Here is a 25,054-nt window from a genome sequence, read left to right as displayed (position 1 = left end):
TTTCAAGAACATACTGAGTCTTCCCAAACAAAAAGCCCTGGATGATTCACAGTCTGCTGACAGCCAGATCATTAGTGTTGAAGTCAGATAATCTAGAAACAGACAAGGAGTCCAGGTACAGCCAAGGGAAGAGTGGCTTACTTCCCATGAGGTGAAACCTAACAGGTAAATGGCAGTGATGCTTCACTCTCCGATGAGCTTCATGCCTTTTATGTGCACTTTGGAAGGGAGAGTGATAGTAAACCTGTGTGAACCCTCACAGCACCTGCAACCCCATGCTCTCCGTCTCAGAGGCTAATGCCAGAACATCCTACAAGAGGGTAACCACTCGTTAGGAGTCAGACCTACACGGTGTACCTTCAGGGTAATAAAACCTGTGCTCACCTACTGGCGGGAATGTTCAAAGATACTTCAACCTCTGACTGCTGCAGTTGGAAGACCCCATCCCACTTGCTGCAAAAAGGCATCAATCACCCCAGTGCCTAAGAAGAGGTTTCCTCCCACATTCCAAAGATGTACTAATTGGTAGGTTAATTGGTCATTGTACATTGCCCTGTGATTAGACTAGGGTTAAATAGGTGAGTTGCTGGGTGGTGTAGCCTGCTGGGCTGAAATACCTGTTCTGCTCTGTACCTCTCAATGAATGAATGAATGAATAGATAGACAAATAAATAAATAAAAGCAGGATGAAGTGTCTCACTGACTATCACTCGATAGCACTGTGACAAAGTGCTTTGAGAGGCTGGTCATGACTAGAAGTAACTATCGCCTGACCCACTGCAATTTGTCCACTGTCACAACCGGTCGACAGCAGATGCAATCTAACTGGCTCTCCATATGGCTTTGGAGCTCCTAGATAACAACAAAGCACATGTCAGGCTGCTGTTTATCAGTTGCAGCTTGGCATTCAACACCATCATCCCTTCATAAACCTGGGCCTCTGTACCTTCCTCTGCAAATGGCTGCTCAGCTTCCTTATGGGGGACCACAGTCAGTGGTAATAACATCTCCTCTTCACTGACAATCAACACAGGCACACCTCAAGGGTAGCTGCTTAGCCTACTGCTCCACTCACTCTACAATCATGGCTCAAATGCCATCTATAAATCTCTGATAACAGCACTGTTGATGGCAAGATCTCAGATGGTGTAGGGGAGTCAGACAGATCAGTTGTTTGAGTGGTGACACAGAAACAACCTTTCACTCAATGTCAGCAAGACAAAAGAATTAATTGTGGATAAGAGAAGACAGAAGAACACACACCAGAACTCATTGAGAAGTCAGCAGAAGAAGGGTGAGCAGTTTCAAGTTCCTGGGTGTCAACATCTCTGAGGATCTATCCCGGGCTAAACGTACAGTATTTATACAATCACTAAGAAAACTTGCTTCATTTGGAGTTTGAGGAGATTTGGTATATCACCAAGAGACCAAAGACTTTTGCAAATTTTTATAGATGTACTGTGAAAGCATTTTGATTGTATACATCACCACTTGGTATCGAGTCTACAATGTGCAGGATCACAGAAGCTGCAGAGGCATGTGGTCTCTACCAGTTCCATTATGAGGACATTTTCAAGAGGCTGGTATCCATCATCAAAACCCCCCCACCACCACCCAGATAATGCCCTCTTCATTTAATTACCATTGGCTAGGAGGTAAAAAATCCTGAAGATCCACACTCAACACTTTAAGAACAGTTTTTTCCCCAACATCATTAGATTTTGGAAGGAAGGGCCCATGAATCCATGAACACTGCATCATATTCATCTTTTTCCACTGTTCATTTATTTTACAACTTACAGCTATTTTTATATCTTGCACTGTATTGCTGCCGGAAATAACAAATGTCATGACATACATCAGTGATAATAAACCATTTTCTGATTCTGATTTTGCAAAGAGGTCTTTAAGCCACAGTATGTTAATAAAAGGAATACAGCTTCTGCGGATCAAAATTTTAAAACAAATTAACACACGCAGAATGTTGGAGGGACTCAGCATCTCTGGAAAGGAATAAACCATTGATGTTTCGGGCCGAGGGCTTTCATCAGGATGGCAAAGTAAGGGAGAAGAAGCCAGAATAAGAAAGTGGGGGGAGGGGGAGGAGGAGAGGGAGGAGTACAAGCTGACAGGTGATAGGTGAAGCCAGGTGAAGTGGAAGGTAGTAGGTGGGGTGGGGGGGGGGGAGTGAGAAACTGGATGGTGATAGGTCCAACCAAGTGAAGGGGAATATAAGTAGATGGGGAGGGGGGATGAACTGTGATGCTGGGAGGTAATTGGTGGAAAAGGTAAACAGCTGAAGAAGGGGAAAAACAAGGAATTTGACACTTTCCAAACCAGCTTTATATAAAGTCATAGAGTCAAACAGCACAGAATTAACTCTTTCAATCCATCATATCCTTATCAGCTCTAATCCCATTTAGACTGATTCCATTAATCAGTACTTGGTCCATAGTTTATTATGTAATGGCAATTCAAATATACATCCAGATACTTCTTATACAAACTTCTTAAATATTTTGGAGCTTCTGCCTCTGCTTGTCTCTTAGGCAGTGTGCTTTAGATTCCAACCACTTTCTCAGTGAAATATGCTTTTGTCTTGTCGGCTCTTAGAGAAAAAAAAAATCAATGAAATTAGTCAGGCAGAATCTTCTCCTGAATTAATTCATTCTTATTGTAGATTGTTTGTTTTCCTCAGAATAGTTTTCAAGAACTTCACCATTATTGATGCTAGATTTGTGGGCATTTAATTACCAAGCTTATCCCTGCTGTGTTGTGCAAAGGAAGCACATTTTCTATCTTTTGAGTAAAATGTATGCCAGGGCTCCCTAATCTCCTTCCTCGCCCCCCATTGCAGCCTGTGATGCATCTTATCCAACACTTGGGAATTTACTCACCTTTATACTTGCTTAACACATCCAATTCCTCCTCTTTTTTAACAATAGCATGCTCTAGAAGTTCACCATCCTCCCCTTAATTACCAAATTCTCTAATGACAACATAGTTCTTGTAGTAATAACGGAGGAGCATTTGTCAAAGGCTTCACCAGGCTCTTCATGCATTGCCATGCTATTCCATAAAGGGTCCTACTCTTTACTTGGTTAACCTCTTGATATTAATTAACATAAAATGCACTGGAAATTCCCCTAATTTTATTCCCAGTGACGTGACTGGCCCTTTTTTATTCCTAACCTCTAGCCATACATCCATATTTGAAGTTCTTTTTAGGACATCCCTCCTCATCAATATAGTGAATATCTTCTTGATCAATAATGAAATGCCTCCTCCTCTTTTACACTTCTTCCTATCATGCCTGATATTTTGGACATTTTGGAATAACCAGTTTTGGACTTCTTTCAGCCACGATTCTTTGATTCCAACAATATCATATTTCCATCTGTCTTATGTTAAATTCCTTGAAAAAAAAGCTTCCTTCCAATCCCCTTATGTGCTATTCCATGTTCATTTGTGTTCCGCCTTCTGTGTTGATTTAATTTTTCTTTATTATTTGACTGACCTTGCCCACCTTTCCTTATTTCCCCCAAATGTACACTAACTTTGTGTTTCATTCTAATACAACATAGGTTTTAAACTTCCTCATAGCATGAGCAAAACTCACAATAGGGATATTGGACCCATTCTAGGTTCAGTTAGTTTTGGTGCCCAAAGGTCATTCCCAAAGGTCTAAAAAGCAAAAACATTCCCTTCCACACCATCCCTTCAGTCATGTATTCATCTGGCCCATTTCCTATTCTCCTATTCAGTGGAGTGAAGCACTGGAAGTGGTCCTGTTCTTTAATCTGCTCCCCAAGTCCCTAAGTTCACGTGGCAGGATCTCATCCCTTTTGACATGTACACCAAGTACTGACTGTTCTTCTTCCCCTTTCAGAATGCCCTGTCCTAATTATCATGGCACAAGTAATGGTGCGTCACCACATAAGCCAGCATACATCCACCGGAGGATGGTGTGATGAAAGAAAATAGATTTAAAGTTCAAATGACAATCAAACAATATTTATAACTAAGACTTCTTTTGTGTTTGAGTTTTAATTAATGTAATTAAGTTTAGACAATTCACCTCTTTATGACAGTTCCAGATATGTTATTAAATATTATACATATTCTTTAAAGTTATGAGTTCCAGGGATTAAAGTAAAACATATCTATTAACAGTTCATTGTAATCTGGTATTTGTTAGATCACCATTACCTCATATTATGGAAGGAAGGGATCTATTTTCCCACCGTTGCTATGTTGTTATTTCAAGGCAGGGAATGTCATGTATCCCACTGAGAGGGAAAAGGCAGATTAGAGTTTTAGACACCTTTATACTAAATATCAATGTCAGTTTCTAATCATACAGGAAAAGTGAGTTATAGAGTTACATTATCTTTTGCTCAGAGCTGAGCATATTATTTCTACTTAGTGTTAGATCCAGCAACATGTGCAAAACCAATAGAATAACATTGCTGTGATTATCTCTAATGAAACATGATGTGTGGGAATTAATATATTAATAATTCCACACACTTATAGGAGGCCAGTATAGGCACCTCTGCTATTATGAATTGCTCTGCAAGTTTTGCACAATAGACTTGGAGATATATCGACATTGTTCATTATTTTTGGATCTAGATCCCAGAATTTCATTCTCAACAGCATAATGCTTGACACAGGAGATTCTGCAGAAGATGGTATTACTTTGCTCCAAAATGACTACAGGTCAATTGCTGTGTGTCTTGATTTCTGTACTCTCATCCTAAAACAAAAGAAATGTTCAACTTAATACATAAATTTAAAATACACTTAGTTAAAACAAAACATGCATTTCACTGTTTGCTTAGGTGAGCATGTGATAAATAAATCTGAATCTCAGAGTTAAAGCTGGAATTGGAGATTCTTTCCTATACAATTTATATTCCACATCAGACATTGACTTTATAAATCAGTCCACTCAATTTGATGTGAAAGTCCAGAATAAGAAACTAATTAACGCGCACAAAGTGCTGAGGGATCTCAGCCTGAAATCTCAACTGTTTACTCTCTTCTATAGATACTGCCTGGCCTGATGAGATCCTCCAGCATTTTGTGTGTGTTCCTTGGATTTCCAGCATCTGCAGATCTTCTCTTTTTTAAGAAATTAATTATCTGATTTCATATTCTGGTAATACACATGAACTCTGAAAATGTTACAGAAAACTGGTTTTCTGTAAAATGAAATTAATAGCAATATGTTAATATTTTTCCAGGAAGAATTACTGAATTTTATTGAAGTTAGGTAGTCTTAAAAGGTTTGAGAATTGTTATGTATGAATTTGAGAATCAGCCGTGCGCAAGTCTGGAAATGCTGTTAAATTCTAATTATAGTAATAATAACTGTAGAATACTGGAAGCTTCAAAGAGAGAGCATATTATTCATTTTGGTCTGATAGTTGCAGGGGGAGAATAAAAGTAGTGTTTACATCATATCTGTAAAATGAAGTAATTGAGTCCACGTGGCATACAGTATCTCCTTATCATACTTAAATATATCATAATTTTGTTGAATCATTGTATGTTGGATTCATTGTTCTTTTAAAAAAGAGTTCTGAGGATCTTTAAACAGTAGTGTTGCAGACACAAGAATACCAGAATTCAAGAAAACAGGAGCAGTCTCCTTCAGAAAGGCCACCATTCAATAAGATCATGGCTGCTGAGTGCTGGCCTTCACTCTCCTCCTGCGCCAGTTCCCTGAAACCCTCAGTTCCTGGAACTTTGAAAAACTTATCTACAGTATTTCCACCCTAAGTATATTTAATGATCTAACTTAAACCTCCCTCAGAGACAAAGAATTCCAGAGATTTACTACCTTCTGAGAAAATACATTTTTATGCACCTCAGTTTACGATGACTGGCCCCTTACTTTGGAATATGTCCCCTTGTTTATGATTTCCCCTTTTGTGAAAATAGAGGACCAAAAATATTTAATATAAAAAGTATTAAGAAAATTCTGTGCAATTCTAACAACCCAGGCAACAGATATACAGATATATACACACATACATACAAACAGACACATATATAATTCAACAGAATTAAATGGCTTGAATTTCGGATTTGGTGGATAACGCTTGAAAAATGAGGCTTACAAAATCCAGAACAGATTTCCTGCACATACAGAAGTCATTTAGGAGGAGCCATTTAAGTTATTTTCTGACAGTCTGCTGATTAGCTTGCTAGTCTTTTGTGTGAAAACCTGCAAGACTGATAAAAGTGAATTAATGTATTGGGGAATGAGACAAATTGTGTGAGTAGGGAACCCATGATAAACACAAAGTACACTGCAGATGCTGTGGTCAAATCAACACGTACAAACAAGCTGGATGAACTCAGCAGGTTGGACAGCATCCTTTGAAATGAGCAGTCAACATTTCAGGCTGAGACCCTTCGTCAGGACTGAAGAAGGAGGGGGCAGAGGCCCATAAAGAAGGTGGGGGGAAGGTAGAAAACCAATCAGAGGAAAGTTCAAGGGGTAGGGAGGGGAAGCAGGGAGGGAATAGGCAGGAAAGGTGAAGAAGGAATCTAAGGGAAAAGCACTATGGGTAGTAGAAGAAGGCAGAATCATGAGAGGTGATAGGCAGCTAGAAGAGGAGGCAGAGAGAAAGTGGGATGGGAGAAGGGAGAGGGAGGGAATTACCGGAAGTTGGAGAATTCAATGTTCATACCAAGGGGCTGGAGACTACCCAGACAGTATATGAGGTGTTGCTCCTCCAACCTGAATTTGGCCTCATCACGGCAGTAGAGGAGGTCATGTATAGACATATCCGAATGGGAATGTGAAGCAGAGTTGAAGTGGATGGCAACCGGGAGATCCTGTCTGTTGTTGCGGACAGAGTGGAGGTGCTCGACGAAGCGGTCCCCCAATCTGCGTCGGGTCTCACCGATGTAGAGGGGGCCGCACCGGGAGCTCCGGATGCAATAGATTACCCCAACAGACTCACAAGTGAAGTGTTGCCTCACTTGGAAGGACTGTTTTGGGCCCTGAATGGTGGTAAGAGAGGAGTTGTAGGGACAGGTGTAGCACTTGTGCTCGCAGGGATAAGTACTAGGTGGGAGATCTGTGGGGAGGGATGTGTGGACCAGGCAGTCGCGGAGGGAATGATCCCTGCGAAAAGCAGAGAGGGGTAGAGAGGGGTAGATGTCCTTAGTGCTGGAATCCTGTTGAAGGTGGCAGAAGTTGTGGAGGATAATATGCTAGATCCGGAGGCTGGTGGGGTGGTAGGTGAGAACAAGTGGGACACGGTCCCTGTTGTGGTGACAGGAGGATGGGGGTGAAGGCCAAAGTGTGAGAAATGGAGGAGATATGGGTAAGGGCATCATTGATGATGGCAGCAGGGAAACCATGATTCTTAAAGAAAGGAGACATTTGGGATGTCCTGGAATGGAAAGCCTCATCCTGGGAACAGATGCAGCAGAGATGGAGGAGCTGGGAATAGGGAATAGCATTTTTACATTTGGCAGGGTGGGAAGAGGTATAATCAAGGTAGTTATGAGAGTAGTGGTTTTATAGAAGATGTGAGTGGACAGTCTATCTCCAGAGATGGAGATCGAGAGGTCGAGAAAGGGGAGAGAAGTGTCTGAGATGGACCAAGTGAATTTGAGGGCTGGGTGAAAGTCAGAGGCAAAGTCGATGAAATTGACAAGCTCAGCAAGGGTGCAGGAAGCAGAACCAATGTAGTTGCCAATGTAGGAAAAGTTGGGGAGCAGTACCAGTATAGATTTGGAGCATAGACTGTTCCACATAACCCACGAAGAGGCAGGCATAGCTGGGGCCCATGCAAGTGCCCATAGCTACACCCTTGGTCTGAAGAAAGTGGGAAGAGCCGAAAGAGAAGTTATTAAGTGTGAGTACCAGTTCCGCCAACCGGAGGAGTGTGGTGGTGTTGGGGAACTGGTGAGGTCTATTGTCAAGAAAGTAGCGGAGGGTTTGAGGCCTTCTTGATGGGGAATTAAAGTGTATAAGGATTGGACATCCATGGTGAAAATGAAGCAGTCGGGACCGGGGATCTGGAAGTTATTGAAGAGGTGGAGGGCATGGGATGTATCCTGGCTGTAGGTGGGGAGCGACTGAACTCTTGGTGACAAAATGGGGTCCAGGTAGGCAGATACAAGTTCGGTGGGGCAGGAGCAGGTCAAAACTATGAGCCTACCAGGACAGTCAGGCTTATGAATCTTGAGGAGGAGTGCGGGGTGTGGGAATTATGAATTTTTTGGCTGAGGATGGAGGATCTCCGGAGTTGATAAGGGCAGTGATGGTACAGGAGATATGATAGCTGGGAAGAAATGGTTCAAGGCTGGATTTGAGTAAGCAGTTGGTGGTCTGGTAGATTGAAAGGCCAGTGACAGTCAAGGTATCCTTCAGGGGTTGGAGCAGGCAAGCACATGCCCAGGGCAGGTAGTTGTTTTGTAGGCCTGGAGAAAACTGTTCTAAATTCTTCTATTCCACGAATAGCACCTTATGAGTTCAACCTTTTTCACCATAAGTCAGCTGCTGTTTGAGGAAATTCAGTGGAAAGGTAAAAATAGAAATGTCTATGAAGTTGAAGGCAAGCAGTCTCGCTGAAAGACTAATTCATTCACCACAAGCTGACTGGTCACCTGTCCATTTCTGATTGAACTGGAAGTGGTGGATTTAAGGTAGTTTCAGTTCCTGTTGCAGATTTTACTTTCCCTGTTGTAACCTCTAACCATCAGTTAAGCCATCTGTTTTAGGAAGTTAAAATTTGGGCAAAATTTTCAATTGTATGCCCCTTCTATTCTGATTGCAAGCTTAAAGCTATCTGAAGTAGGAAACACCCCAATGTTTCATTGTGGCAAAACCGTCAAACTGAAAACTTGAACAGATTCAAAGTCTTATTACTCAGGAGCTCAAACGGATAGTTACGAGATACTGATGGGGGGTAGGTACCGATGGAATTGCACCTGTTAATGCCTCTCATCAGAAAAGAAAGCGACATTGTGTGTTTATATGCAGTTAACAGTTTTCATGTCCTCAGGATGCTGCTGATAAAAATTACCGAGAAAGAAATAATTTTTGTCTGAAGTGCAACACACTGATTTGTAAGGAAGTCTGTAAGGAAAACAGAAGGATAATGTATTCCATTGGTTTTATTAATCTTTTGAATCAGACTCTCAGTAGTCCTTAGTGAGATTCTGAATATCACTCAAAACTGCATTAACTCAGCCTCTGATCCCATTAGAAAGACCGGCGGGGAAAACGCTTTTTTCCTGTTGCCTTTTGGTGGAACATTTCTGTTTCTCAGCTACCCACCCCACCCATCAAGTTCCCACAGTACTAATGAGGCTGTGAAGTTTTGTTATGTAAGATAGTGCTCAGAAGTTCATGTCAAAGATTCACTTGATAGCTTGCATTATATAACAATATGTAAATATTTGGATACCATACAATGTGCTATATAATAGAGCATGATGCATGTAATCTGCAAAAGGATATTATGGATACCATATGGAGAGTAGGAAGTTTTTACTTCCAGACCTCATATAATTCTAAATAATTTAAAAAGCTCAATAATAGTTAAAATCAGTATGTGTGTAAAATTGACCAAAGTCACTTTTCCCCTTTCCTTTTGGCAATGGTAGAAGTGTTCAAAAGTGGATAAAACAACTTGATGAAATCGCATAATATGTATGAAAACCTATATGGCCAGCTGCAGATGATAATGGTGGAGTGATGGGAGTCAATGCTGACAATAATGTGAGAACGGTACAGACACCCAACATCTACTCTGACCTCACCCCCAACAGCTCTAACCCTCCCCTCCACCATTTCCGATGTTGCACCACTCGTAGTAAGGAAGCCATTACAGCTGTGCTCTCTGGGTCATTTCCATCTTCACAAGGAACGAGAGAACTCACAGTAAGGGAAGTCCTGGTTTCCAAGGTGGTGATACTGTGTGATGTGGAGTCTAACCTGGCCATAGCTGTCTCTCAGTTGATGTGGCTTGTGTCAGGGGATCATGTTGAGGCTTAACATCATGAGGGAAGAAACTTTTGCCAGTCCCTGCCACCCAACTGTGCACTGGCACACAGTACGACCAATCTATCTTAGCTCAGGGTGTCTGGTAGATTTGCAGTGTGGTGGCTATCATTGTCTTTAGAGAATTGTTCATTGCCTTTAGGACTGCACTCGTAGCAGCAAATGCATTATTTAGCCTCGGATGCATTATCGAGCTTTGACCGATTTTGTAGATTGGAGACTCGGAGATGAAGCATCAGCTTTGTGAATTAAGGAGGCTGCATCATCACTGCCTCTCCGTTTCTGCTACACCTGCTGGTTTGGTACTTGGCTGAGGAGAACTTCCTCTGGTGAATTCCTCTTCTGCATGGAAGTGGCTGATTGAAAGTTTCATTTCATTCACAGTATGTGCTATTGGTTGCCATTCAGCCAACATGAATAATTTTGCATTGCAAATTGATTTTAGGTTCCTTAAAAATCCAAAAACACTCTACTGAATTTCTCTGTCACTTTCAGTTCAAAATCCATGAACTATCCTGAGGACACCATTCAAAATCCATTTGTGGATATATTGTATTGAAACTCAATTTTCAAGAAGTAGAATTATGAAGAGGTTTGTCCTATAACCTGAAATAAATACAAACATGCACAGTTTATTGATTTGCAAAATAAAATTGTAAGAAAACAGCAGTACACCATACAGGCCCTTCCATCCAATAAGATCATGGCAGATCATGGACCTAAAATCCATTTCCCTACCAAATCTCAAAATAATTGGAAACAGAGTTTGGGTCATATATTTGTCTGACAAGTTGATGGCCAGATGTAAAAGCTGTGAAATGGATCGGTTATTTATTCTCACACCACTGGCCATGAAAATTAATAGCTTGCAGCTCATGTGTTTTTCTCCAAAGGTTTCATGTGGTATTCCAGTGAGAAACCTCCTCAACTGCCCCACTCCCATTTCATGTCGGGCTTAGTGCCCATTCAGAAATCTGAGGACAGACCTAATCAACCGATGTGTTCTGCCTGCATGACTCTGATTCCTGATGTATATGCTAAGTAGGATGGCACCAGTTATTTATGTCGATGCCCACTCCACAGAATAATTTTAAATTTATACGAGTGGGGATAGTTTATAGTGAATTGGCAGCAGGTTTCATGTTCCTCCTGATTAATTATTTCCATCAATTTCAATGTAAAATAGTCCCTTCATTGGAATTCATTTCACATGACTGCTGGAAGTTAAAGAAACAGACAAACGTCAGGGTGCTTTTCAATGTGACTGCTTTAACTGCCAGTGTGAAAAATCCAACGTATCTGGAAGAGCCTGCAGTTTGTAATGGGAATTATATAACCTGTGGCAGAATGATTTTAGAGGCAATCCTCGCTGGCTTTTTTACATGATTTGTCATACCCTAATGAATGACTCAGGGACAAGCCATTAATTTTGCAAACTGTGAAGTGAAAGTCAAATCAGATGTCTCAAAGCAGTTTTAGGATTGAGCTGAACATTTTAAACTGCCACTGGGTGAAAAGATAATTAAAATTTATCTCTGACTGCTACTTAATTGTGAATATTCATAATTTTTGCATGTTTTAATTACTTTGTCCTTTGAGTTAAAATAGGAAAATAAGGATGTTTTTGAACATGTGATTAAAGTGAAATAAACCCGTGTTTGTTTCCTGTTTTCTTTAATATTTAGTGAAACTTGATTTACAATAGAATCAAAATATAATTTTGCTGTTAATAAATCTAAATTTGTAAATACATAAGCTTACAATTCTGCTAGACAGTCAATCATCTGTACATTAATATTAATGAACAGAGAATAGATTAAAGCATATTAATATTTTTGAGGTATGTACTTAATGGTTCCAAATTCCTCAAGGCAAGAGAATCATTCCTTCCATAAGTTCATTGAGGAAAACCAGGACTTTGAAATAGTAGGTCCCACCAAAGATTGCCAGTTCCACTGGGGTCTCAAGAGTGAACAAGGGGTTGGATTTTAATTTCAAAATAGAAATGAAGACTGTGGTATCACCATTATGTCAAGCCATTTCTTGGATCCCATGCCTCCTTATTTTCTCAATAAACCTTACATGGGGTACCTTATCAAATGCCTTGCTGAAATCCATATACATCACATCTACTGCTTTACCTTCATCAATGTGTTTAGTCACATCCTCAAAAAATTCAATTAAGCTTGTAAAGCATGACTCGCCTTTGACAAAGCTATGCTGACTATTCCTAATCATATTATGCCTTTCCAAATGTTTATAAATCTTGCCTCTCAGGATCTTCTAAATCAATTTACCAACCACTGAAGTAAGACTCACTGGTCTATAAGGGAACAACATCCATAACCATCCAATCCTCTGGAACCTCTCCCATCCCCATTGATGATGCAAAGATCATCGCCACAGGCTCCGTAATCTCCTCCCTCATCTCCCACAGTGGGCTGGGGTACATCTCATTCAGTCCCAGAGACTTATCCAACTTGATGCTTTCCAAAAGCTCCAGTGCATCCTCTTTCTTAATGTCTATATGTTCAAGCTTTACAGTCCACTGTAGGTCATCACTACCATTGCCAAGATCCTTTTCCATGGTGAATACTGAAGCAAGGTATTCATTAAATACCTCTGCTATCTCCTCCATTTTCATACAGATTTTTTCACTGTCACACTTGATTGGTCCTATTCTCTCACATCTTATCCTCTTGCTCTTCACATACTTGTAGAATGCTTTGGGGTTTTCCTTAATCCTGTCGGCCAAGGCCTTCTCATGGCCCCTTCTGGCTCTACTAATTTCATTCTTAAGCTCCTTCCAGTGAACATATAAACTTCTAGATCTCTATCATTACCTATTTTTTTGAACCTTTCATAAGCTCTTCTTTTCTTGACTGGATTTACAACAGCCTATGCACACCATGGTTCCTGTACCGTCTGATCTGTACACCCTGTCTCATTGGAACATACCTATGCAGAACCCCAACACAAATATTCCCTGGACATTTGCCACATTTCTTCCGTACATTTCCCTGTGAACATCTGTTTCCAATTTATGCTTCCAAGTTCATGCCTGATTGCCTCATATTTCCTTTTACTCCAATTAAACACTTTCTAATTTGTCTGTTCCTATCCCTCTCCAATGCTATGTTAAAGGAGATAGAATTGTGATCACTATCTCCAAAATGCTCTCCAACAGAGAGACCTGTAACCTGACCAGGTTCATTTCCCAATACCAGATCAAGTATAGCCTCTCCTCTTGTAGGCTTATTTACATATTGTGTCAAGAAACCTTCCTGAACACACCTAAGAAACTCCACCCCATCTAAACCCCTCGCTCTAGGGACATGCCGATCAATATTTGGGGAATTAAAATCTCCCACCACAACCCTGCTATTATTTCACCTTTCAAGAGTCTGTCTCCCTATCTTCCCCGTTACTCTTGGGTGGTCTATAAAAAACACCCAGTAGAGTTATTGACCCCTTTCTTTTCCTAACCTCCACTCACAGAGCCTCCGCAGACAATCCATGATGTTCACCATTTCTGCAGCTGTGACACTATCTCTGATCAACAGTGCCACACTCTCCCCTTTTTGCCTCCCTCCCTGCCCTTTCTGAAACAGCTAAAGTCTGGCACTCGAAGTAACCATTCCTGTCCCTGAACCATCCAAGTCTCTGTAATGGCCACAACATCATAGCTTCAAGTACTGATCCACGCTCTGAGCTTATCCACTTTATTCATAATACTCCTTGCATTAAAATAGACCCATCTCAAACCATCGGTCTGAGTGCGTCCCTTCTCTGTCACCTGCCTTTCACACTGCTCCAAGCTTTCTCTATTTGTGAGCCAACCTCCTTTTCCTCCGTCACTTCAGTTTGGTTCCCACCCCCCAGCAAGTTTAGCTTAAACTTTCCCCAATAGCCTTTGCAACCTCTTCCCCAGAATATTGGTCCCCTTGGATTTCAAGTGCAACCCATCCTTTCTGTACAGATCACACCTGCCCCAAAAGAGGTCCCAATGATCCAGAAATCTCAATCTCTGCCCTCTGCTCCAATCCCTCAGCCATGCATTTATCCTCCACTTCATTTTATTCCTATACTCACTGTCACTTGACCCAGGCAGTAATCCCGAGATTACTATCTTTGTGGTTCTGCTTCTCAACTTCCTTCCTAACTCCCTGTAGTCTGTTTTCAAGATCACCTCCTTTTTCCTACCTATGTCGTTGTTACCAATGTGTACCATGACCTCTGGCTGTTCTCCTTCCCACTTCAGGATATCATGGACATGATCAGAAACATCCCGGACCCTGGCACCAGGGAGGCAAACTATTATCTGTGTTTCTTTCCTGTGTCCACAGAATCACCTGTCTGGCCCCCTCACTATAGAGTCCCCTATCACTGCTGCTATCCTCTTCCTTTCCCTACCCTTCTGAGCCACAGGGCCAGACTCTGTGCCAGAAGTACAACCACTGTTGCTTGCCCCAGGTAGGCCGTCCCCCCCAACAGTACTCAAAGAGGAGTATTTATTGTTAAAGGGGACAGCTACAGGGATACTCCCTAGTATCTGCTTCTTGCACTTCCTTCTCCTGACTGTTACCTACTTATCCATCTGACCCTGGTATGGCCACCTGCCTATAACTCCTTTCTATCACCTCCTCGCTCTCCCTGACCAGACTCCCTGAACTGCATCTCCGGTTCCCTAACATGGTCCCTAAGGAGCTGCAGCTCGACACACCTGGCACAGAAGTGGTCATCCGGGAGGCTGGGAGTCTGCAGGACTTCCCACATCTGACACCGAGCACAGAACACTGGCCTCACACACATACTTCCTGTTTGTATTCTACATAGTTAAGCTACCTGGACTTGATCCGTTATCGCTGAAGACCTGTTGAGCAAAAGACTTCCTACTCTGTTTCCCTCTACTCTGGTGCCCGCTCTACAAAGTTGTCTTATTTTTAATCTTTTCTCGGTATTCTCACTGGCTGATGCCCATGTGTTTGCGCAGTCATGCCCCGATCAAACCGTTGAAGAAATAATCATCGTCTTCTAAACTCTTTTCGCTTTTAAACTCTGCTCACTGTTCTCGCTGGCTGACATCCACGTGCTTGTGCAGTCGTGCCCCCATTAACTGCTGAGGAAATAATCAATGGACATAGGGGAAAAGTGAAAGTAGGGTACTGAAGTGGATGATTAATCTGTTGTGTTGAATGGAGGTGTGGGTTAAAGGTCTGAGTGGAGCCTTAATAAATGGGAGATGCTTTTTGTGTGAATGAAACAGTAAAGCACTGCTAGATACTGAGCAGCTTCTTTATTCAACAAGACAAGGTACAATATGGAAGTGCTTTCAGACAAAAGATCTCACTTGGCCAAAGTCGGGCTCAATATTTTATGTGCTAAACATCAAAGGACAAATCAATATTTGCAAAGTTTGGGCAAGGCTTTCTTTGAAACTACACAGAAACTTCACACCTCCACGTTCGCACGCACACCACAAGGAATTTTAATCAGCATTGAGATTCACAGCTTTTAGGAAAACATTGTTCAGAGCTGCATTCCAAATTAAATCCACAATATGTGAAGAGTGGTAGCCAAGGTCATTTGTTAGAACCAAAAATTGTTCTAACAATGCTCATCCTGAAATTTCCCCATGTATTTAACATTGGAAATTCTGCAGCAGACTTGCATGGCTTAGGTTTTCAAATGCAGCCTAGGAAATTAAGGTGCAGGGGATCAACAGTAGGGGAGAGCTCTAATTCAGAAAAACCTCCAAACGGAAAGTCAATGACACACACAAAATGCTGGGGGGACTCAGCAGGCCAGGCAGCATCCATCAAAAAGAGTACAGTGGACGTTTCAGGCTGAAACCCTTTGGCAGGACTGTACGTCGACTTTACTCTTTTCCATAGATGCTGCCTGGCCTGGTGGGATCCCCCCCGCATTATGTGCATGGTGCTTGGATTTCCAGTTTCTGCATATGTTCTCTTGTTTGAGAAAGTCAGTGAGATCAGAAGACTGTGCAGAAATTCAGGCGGAAAGAAACTTGGCTTACTTATCTTCTCCCTAAAGACGTAACTTCATCTCAAATATTTTCCTTGCCCCGTGTTTGGTAACTACATTCTCCTCAGAAAGAGGCAACCAGTATGATACATAATATTTTCAAACATGGTTTGAAACATTTTTAGTATATTTTTTATCCTTAAAATTAATTAAGTTTGTTTTCTTTGCCAGCTGTTAGTACTAACAATATCTCATAATAAGGACAGGAACATAGTTGAGTTCTGACTGGACTGCTGGATCCAGTTCCTTTGCTTTCTGCCTATTTATCAGTCTCCTTTCCTCCTTGACTTTTCTAAAACAGCTGAAGGTCCATTCAGACTTATAATCCAACCAAGAGTATTATTTAATTCAAATGTTGGCAAGTTTATTCAAATCCCAGCTGTCTGTACATTCTGCATCATTAACGCAAAAGCTAGTTAATAGTTGCCATCTGTTAATAAAATATAACCTTGTGCATAAAACTGTGCTGAGCCCAAAATAAGCTTGGCCCTGGTCCTTAACCCCTTACTGGGTTTTAACATAATTTATATATTAGAATTCTTCAAAACATATGGACAAGCCAAGCTGATTTACAGAAAATTAAGTACTTACGGAAATGAAATCATTCTTGTAACATATGGAAATATGCAGTTAACGTAAGCACAACAGGGACCTATAAGAAGCAGTGGGATACTTGATCTTCAGATGTTTTTACTGATATTCATGAAGGGATAAATACTACTCAGAATATTGGGAGAAATTGCCTGGTTTAATTATAAAATAATCTGGGGAGTTTGTATACATACATACAACACTGAATGGGATCTCTGTTCAGCTTTCAGAAATAGTGAAGAACAGCCAGAATGATGTGGTCAAGGCCCTGGACCGTAGCTTGACCACAAGCCTTTCTCACTCAAAAGAAGGAATGATAATGACGAGCCATGGCAGACAAGTAAATGTGATAGTGAAATAATCTACCGAATAAGAAGTCTGCAAGTTAGGCGGGTAAGAGCATAAGTTAAGACCATTAGACATAAGAGCTGAATTGGGCTGCTCAGCCTATTGAACTGCTCTGCCATTCCAAAAAGACCAATTTATTGACCCCCTCGACCCCATTCTCCTGTCTTCTCCCCAAAACCTTTGACACCCATATTAATCAAGAGACTAACAACCTCTACTTCCGATATGCACAATGATGTGGCCTCCAATGCCATCTGTAGCAATGAATTCCACAGATTCACCACCCCCTGGCAGAAGAAACTCTTCCTCACCTCTGTTCTGAAGGGAAGTCAGAACCAGGATCAGAATGTGGTTTAATATCACCGGCATATGTCATGAAGTTTGTTAACCTAGCAGTAGCAGTACAATGCACTGCATGATAATATAGAAAATAAATAAGTAAATCAATTACAGTAATTATATTTATGTATATTAAATAGTTAAATTAAAAATAGTGCAATAAAAGAAATAATTTTTAAAAAGTGAGGTAGTGTTCATGGGTTCAATGTCTATTTAGAGATCAGATGGCAAGGGGGAAGAAGCTGTTCCTGAATCACTGAATGTGTGCCTTCAGGCTTCTGAACCTCTTTCCTGATGGTGACAATGAGAAGGGAGCATGTCCTGGGTGATGAAGCCTTTCTGAGGTACCGCTCCTTGGAGATGTCTTGCAGAGGCTAGTATCCATGACGGAGCTGACTAATTTTACAACTTTCCGCAGCTTCTTTCAGTCCTGTGTAGTACTCCTCTCCCCACCACCGCCACCCCCCCATACCAGACAGTGACGCAGCCTGTTAGAATGCTCTCCATGGTACATCTGTAGAAGTTTTTGAGTTTTTTTAGGTGACAACCTAAACCTCCCCAAACTTCTAATGAAATATAGCAGCTCTCTCGCCTTCTTTATAGCTGTGTTGATATGTTGGGACCAAGTTAGATCCTCAGAGATCGTGGAACTTGAAATTACTCACTCTCTCCACTTCTGATCTCTCTATGAGGATTAGCTCATGTTCCTTTGTCTTACCCTCCCCGAAGTCCACAATCTGCTCGAATAGACCTTGTATTCTGAGGCTGTGCCCTCTGGTTCTAGTCTCCCTCATTACAGAAAAGATCCTCTCCACCTCCACTCTATGTAGGTCTGTTAATAATCAATAGATTTTAATGAGGTCTCCCTCATTCCTATAAACTGCCCAAAGCCACCAAAAACTCCTCAGAAATTAACCCTTTTATTCCTGAGGTTATTCTTGTGAATTTTCTCTGGACCATCTCCAATGATAGCACATCCTTTCATAGATAAAGGGCCAAAAACTGCTCACAATAGTCCAAATGTGGTCTGAACAATGTCTTATAAAGCCTTGCTTTTATATTCTAGTCCTCTCAAATTGAATGCTAACTTTGCATTGCCTTCCTTATGACCGATGCAACCTGCAAATTAACCTTTAGGGAACCCTGCACGAAGACTCACAAGTCACTTTGCACCTCTGATTTCTGAATTCCCCCCCCCCCCATTTAGAAAATAGTCTATGCCTTTATTCCTTCTACCAAAGTGTGGAGCAATACACTACCCTACAGTGTAATACATTTGCCACTTCCTTGACCATTTGCCTGATCTGTCTAAGCCCTTCTGCAGAATCCTTGTTTCCTGCCTCTCCATCTTCCTTGTATTGTCCATAAACGTGGACACAAAGCCATCAATTCTGTATCCAAATCATTGACATATATTGTGAAAAGAAGCAGTCCCAACACCAACCCCTGTGGAAAACTACAGACTAGAAAAGGGTTCCCTTTGTTCAACTCTTTGCCCCCTGCCAATCAGCCAATCTTCTGACCATGCAAGTATCTTTCCTGTAATACCATGGGTTCTTAAGTTGTGAAGAAGCCTCATGCATAGCACCTTATCAAAGCCTTTTGAAAATCCAAGTAAACAACATTCACTGGCTCTCCTTTGTCTACCCTGCTTGTTATTTTTTGATAAAATCCGACAGATTTGTTAGCCAAGATTTTGCCCCATGCTGACTTATGACACCAAGATATTTTTCATCAGAAAGAGAATATTATACCACAGTAACTATATGTGGTTACATCTGTTATATTATTTCCAACGTCACCCCTAGTTGATAAATGTGGAAGCAAAATTACATTTCAGTCAGTTTGCTGTTACTCCTATGATTTTATGTTTATTTGGTTCTGGTTGCATTCCAACTTTCCTCTTTTTATTTATTGTTCTTCAAAACACGTTTCTAAAGTTAATGTTCTTGATAATTTGGTTTCATTGTTATTTTTCCAGTTAGATTCCACTTTTTTGCTCCCCATTTTCTTGCCTTGCCTTTCCTGCTGATTTTACTTGGTGCATTTTTCTCTTCTTGCCATTAAACATGTGAGAACTACTCAGGGATTTCTTGTAAGATCCCCCTTGCACTGAAAAGGCAGACTAACGATTGGTTTCTTGATCTTCCCAGATGTACTACTCTGTCAAAGCAATTGAGATATAATTTCAATAAACTTGTTGTCCAGGTATTTTTATTTGATTTTTTTTGCATTATATAAAAGTATTAAATGTAAAAGAGATTCTGAAACATTGATGTTACACCCTGGATCACTCTCTTTCTTTTTGTATTATTCCTCTTCTCTTAATTAAAAACAAGTAACCATCGTGGATGTAATGAATAGGTTTAAATGCTGGTCATTCATATTTACTTAATAATTGATTCTCAGAATTTCTGACTTGTATATCTATTTATTAATTGAGATACAGTGTGGACTAGGCCCTTCTGGCCCTTTGAGCTGTACTGCCCAGCAACCCTCGATATAACCTTAATCTAATTGTGGGTAATTTACAGTTACCAATCAACCTACTGGCCGGTAGGTCTTTGGACTGTGGGAGGAAACCAGTGCACCCGGATGAAACCCACACGTTCATGGGGAGAACGTACAAACTCCTTACAGACAGCGGCAGGAATTGACCCTGTGTCGCTGGAACTGTAAAACGTTGTGCTAAGTACTATGCTACCATGCCGCCCTAATAAATCATAGATGATCTCAGGTATAATTAGAAACTAGACATTCTAGAGAAAATATTCATTGATATAGGGTTCAGGTCAAATGCCATTCCAATGAAAGCTGCTGCATTGTGCATACACCGCTAAATGACAATGAAGCTATTACCTGGTCTCGTTGTTTCACGATCTCTCCTTCTAAATTACAGTTTAAGTCTCTGATCCATGGTTTACATCATGTTTATTTTCAGACCACAAGCCACGTGCTGCCAAGGGATACAATGTGTTTACCACAGAGAAGAGTATGCTATTGTGAATGCCAAGACACAATAAGTAGAGACAGTATACTGGTGTCTAGAATAATGTTGTTTCGTTTTCTTTACTACTTCTTTCAATAATATAACATTTGAAAAATTCTTTAATTTCTTTCAAGCTTTTTGGTTTAACTTCAATCTTATTTGCCACATTTTTAAACCATTGTTTACAATATTACCCAGGTAGTATGAAGATGTATCTTCATTTTTTCAATGGTTGTAATCATTCCTCTTAATGATGAGTTGGTGCATTGTCTTGGTGATGTTATGCTTTTTTGCCACCATTGTAATGTTTAAATTCAGTTTCTGATGAAAAACAGTTCCTTTGAGGGCCAGATATTGATTCTCTTCCATCTTACCTGTTGTGTGATAATGATAATGTGTGAGCTTGTCATGTGTAATCATGATAATGTGTGAGCTTTGGGGTATCAAGTTTATCCATGACTTTGGCTAGGTTTCCAAGTTTCCATAACTGGATGTTGTTAAAGCATGGCTTCGTTTCTAAACAACTCAGGTAATGATTTGACATGGTTTATGCTGTGTTCATTTCCTCTCACCTTTGCACTAGTGTGTTGCTGTCTTCTTCTTTCTTCGTTATATGGAGGATATATTTTGCTTGGCAATGTTGTCGTGCAGTTTCTGCTGTTCAGTAGCTCTGATGGCAATTTAAGAAGGTTAACCCAGAGTGGCAAAAAGGCAAGGTTTGAGTTTTCCTTTGTTGCTCTGTATTTAATAAGTATGCTCATTACTGTTTGGATATAACCTCCCATGGAAGCACAGACTCTGGAGAAGTGTGGTAATAGGGTTCCAATATTGAAGCAAATCATTCCGCAAACTCTAAATTCTCCAGAAGTAAATTGGGTTCCGCTGTCTTCCAGTATTTCCTCAGGATTTCTGTTCAGCAAATGAGATTCAATTTGCTGTGTAATTGTTTAGCTTCCGAAATGTTCATCCTTCTGATGTATAATTACTTGAAGTGTCAGTCCACAATCATTAGCCGCATTTGAATAATTCAATTGTTAGGGTCTCATAGCCTCACTCATACCTCAGTGGCCTTAGTCTTTGCTTCTTCTCATACATTTCTGCATTTAATATAGTAGCTATAAAGGCAGTACAAGACCATAGGATCATAATACATAGGAACAGAATTAGACCACTGGGCCATCGAGTCTGTTCCGCCATTTCATCACGGCTGATCCACATCCTACTCAACCTCATTCTCCTGTCTTCTCCCCATAACCTTCCATGCCCTCACTAATCAAGAAGGTATTAACCTCCGCCTTAAGTATACACAATGACTTGCCCTCCACAGCCACCTGTGGCAACTAATTCCACAGATTCACCACCTTCTGGCTGAATTATTTTGCTGATCTAGCTCTGAGAGTGCACTTCCCTCAGTTGGTGCCAGGGTCAAGGCTGCACTAGGATGGTGCGATGCCTGCACTCCCAGCAGCTGTCCACTGCTGTGCTAGGAACTAGCTTCCGATGGCTTAGCTCTCCGCTGGTATTCCACACCAATGAATCTGAGCAAACTAACTGCTGCAGGATCAGTCTGGAGTGAGCTACCACGACAATACGCCATGGCTCCCTCTGATGGTTGGTGCTGGATAGCCTGGATGATCAGTGACTGTGTGCTAGGCATAGCTCAAGTCCCTTCTATAAATTTGCTGACGATGCAACCATTGTTGGTAGAATCTCTTGTGGTGACGAGAGGGGGGCGCAGGAGTGAGATATGCCAACTAGTGGAGTGGTGTCGCAGCAACAACCTGGCACTCAACGTCATTAAGACAAAAGAGCTGATTGTGGAAGGGTAAGACAAAGGAGTACATACCAATCCTCATAGAGGGACCAGAAGTGGAGTGAGCAAGGAGCTTCAAGTTCCTCAATGTTGAGATCTCTGAGGACCTAACCTGGTCCCAACATATTGATGTAGTCATAAAGAAGGCAAGACAGCGGCTATACTTTACTAGGAGTTTGAGGAGATTTGGCATGTTAACAAATGCACTCAAAAACTTCAAGAGTTGTAAAATGGAGAGCATTCTGACAGGCTGCATCACTGTCTGACATGGAGGGGTTAATGCACAGGACTGAAAGAAGCTGCAGAAGGTTGTAAATCTAGTCAGCTCCATCTTGGGTACTAGCCTACAAAGTACCCAGGACATCTTCAGGGAACGGTGTCTCAGAAAGTCAGTGTCCATTATTAAGGACCTCCAGCACCCAGGTCATGCCCTTTTCTCACTGTTACCATCAGGTAGGAGATACAGAAGCCTGAAGGCACACACTCAGTGATTCAGGAACAGCTTCTTCCCCTTTGCCATCCGACTCCTAAATGAACATTGAAGCTTTGGACACTACCTCACTTTTTTTAATATACAGTATTTCTGTTTTTGCACATATTTTAAATCTATTCAATACATGTAATTGATTTACGTTTATTTATTGTTTTTTTTCTCTTTCTCTCTGATAGATTATGTATTGCATTAAATTGCTGCTGCCAAGTTAACAGATTTTACGTCACATGCCAGTGATAATAAACCTGATTCTGATTCTGAAGCTTTCTAGTGCTGAGTTGATCTCCGGGTGGCTCAGTGAGGGAGAGCGATCATAACATACAAAATATGTATATATCACAATGTACTACCAGGAGTTGCGTTTTATTGTGGGCATTCACTGTAGTACAATAAATACAATATAATCAATGAAGAACTACACACAAACAAAACTGATAAGCAACTGGTGTGCCAAAGAAGATAAAATGTGTAAATACAAAAAAAACAATTGACAATAATAATAAATAAACAAATAATGTAAATGGCTAGTCCATTGTTGACCAAATGCTTGGCTCTTATGGTCTTACCTATTACGTGATACTGGATGTAATGGAAGCTGTAGCCTTCTCTTCCATTTGCTTGGCTGCATATCTCTCCCCCGCCCAGAGATTTCTTCGTGGTACCAAGCTCAGAGATTGTTATTTGGTTTTGATCTTGTTCCCACAGTGAATACTTGGGAAGAGCTGAGAGAGGGGGAGTCAGCAGCTTCTGTCACATCCAGTGTGCGTTGATGAGAGCGACAATAGGATCAGAGCAGTCTGCTCCCACCTGGAGCACTGGCCTCAGCCACTGTGCCATCTGACGTCACATCACTCACCCTATCCTTCCCAACACTGTCCTCACAGCCAGCCTCAGCACATTGCTTCAATGGTTCACTGCACAATGAGGTCTGAGGCATTGAAATCACCTTTCCATTGCTGTGGGAGCTAGTGCAGACTGCAGCGATTTGTGCCCATTTCCCAGCATAGCAGAGTTCAAATTGACCAACATCTTTTTTCAAATGTGGAGGAAATGTACTTGTGACTGTTTGGAAACCAAGATCATGATTGTTATTATGATCAGCTTTCTGTGGTAGCAGTGCTAAGCAGTACAGCAATGTGGCCTTGGTGTATCTTTTGAAATAATTCTCCTTACACCTTCTGTGAATGATGATTCTGGATTCTACCAAGAGCACAGCATTTCCTTGTGAGACTCATAATGTCCTATTTTTAGGTGTGTCTGTTTCAGTTGTTCAGAACTCCAACAAGGTAATTACAAATATGGGGAATATAAAGGATATCTGGTACAGAAGTTGGCTATTTAGCCCAATCAGACCACATCAAGTTCAATCGGTCCTCATCTTGTTTTTCCTCATACAAATCTATCAGAACAATCATCATACTATTTTCACTCTTAAGCTTATCCTGAGCTCTTTTACATATCTCTCTTCATTTACATCCAGTGATAGCAAGTTCAACACTCTCACCTCTCTTTGGGTGAATTTACTGCTGAATTCCCTGTCATATTTCACTTGCTGAGAAAGCAGCTGAAACAGCTCATCTCTGTCAGTTTCTTTGACCTTTCTCAGTTTTATTAGTGTCACAATTTATTATGTAGTGTAGCTTCACAGCAGATCTCCAAGAGCACACTCCTCCTTTGACGATAGTGTCGATAGTGGATCTGACGACACCATTTTTTTCCTGTTTTGTATTTCATAGAGACCATAAAGCTCTGAAGCTCACTGTAATTAGCATGGCCACATAGATGCATATGATTTAATGTGTTAGCATTGTGTAATATGGCATTCACATCTGTTGATAAAACCCTTATCATACATTATTTTGTCTAATCAAGGATTGGTCACTGATTATCTGAGAAATAAACTGTGGAGTCCTTAGAGCAGAGCAGAACAATGATACTGAGAGAAGACAAAGGTATGTTTACTGATCCAATGTTTAGCATGATTGGATTTGTCAAACGGTGGCCAGATTGACTCCTGTATTAGTTCCAGGAATAAACAAAAAACACAGTTAGTTGATTTATGGAATGCAACATGAAACAAGTTGTATGAAACTTGAGAGAGAGAGAGAGAGAGAGAGAGAGAGAGAGAGAGAGAGGAAAGATATATATGTATAAAAAAATTGGGCCTACCTGCTTGTTCGATTGCTTAAGAAGTGGCCAAAATCTCACGAAGGCTGGAGCTTCAATCAACATTATTCTATGCACTTTATAGGAAGCTTCTGAGGAATGGCGATTTGACATTGGGTAACATCTATCACCTCAATGTGAGTTGCAGCAATAAAATAAATTAGTTTGACAAAACTGAGATCTTGATTAGTTAAAAGAACATCCTTTTGGGATTTTTTTTGAAATCTCAAGATT

General features: G+C 40.9%; 1 long non-coding RNA gene across 3 annotated transcripts; it reads right to left on the bottom strand.

Moving 5' to 3' along the window:
* Nucleotides 1–1,624: 1,624 nt before the first annotated feature.
* On the bottom strand, nucleotides 1,625–23,534 carry LOC132400405 (uncharacterized). 3 transcript variants are annotated; one of them, XR_009514243.1, is made up of 4 exons: nucleotides 23,221–23,534; nucleotides 9,916–10,642; nucleotides 4,210–4,759; nucleotides 1,625–2,608 (listed from the first exon to the last, which is right to left on the bottom strand). It is a non-coding gene; the product is annotated as an uncharacterized LOC132400405 (long non-coding RNA). The 3 variants fall into 3 exon arrangements; XR_009514242.1 differs by lacking the exon at nucleotides 1,625–2,608 and adding an exon at nucleotides 20,219–20,315 and having other exon boundaries at nucleotides 2,627–4,759; nucleotides 23,221–23,533; XR_009514241.1 differs by lacking the exon at nucleotides 1,625–2,608 and having other exon boundaries at nucleotides 2,627–4,759; nucleotides 23,221–23,530.
* Nucleotides 23,535–25,054: the final 1,520 nt, after the last annotated feature.

The sequence above is a fragment of the Hypanus sabinus genome, chromosome 1 (assembly GCF_030144855.1).
Source record: "Hypanus sabinus isolate sHypSab1 chromosome 1, sHypSab1.hap1, whole genome shotgun sequence".
Taxonomy (NCBI): Eukaryota; Metazoa; Chordata; class Chondrichthyes; order Myliobatiformes; family Dasyatidae; genus Hypanus; species Hypanus sabinus.
The sequence above is the reverse complement of the archived record's forward strand: the minus strand, read 5'-3'. Positions and strand labels throughout refer to the sequence as shown.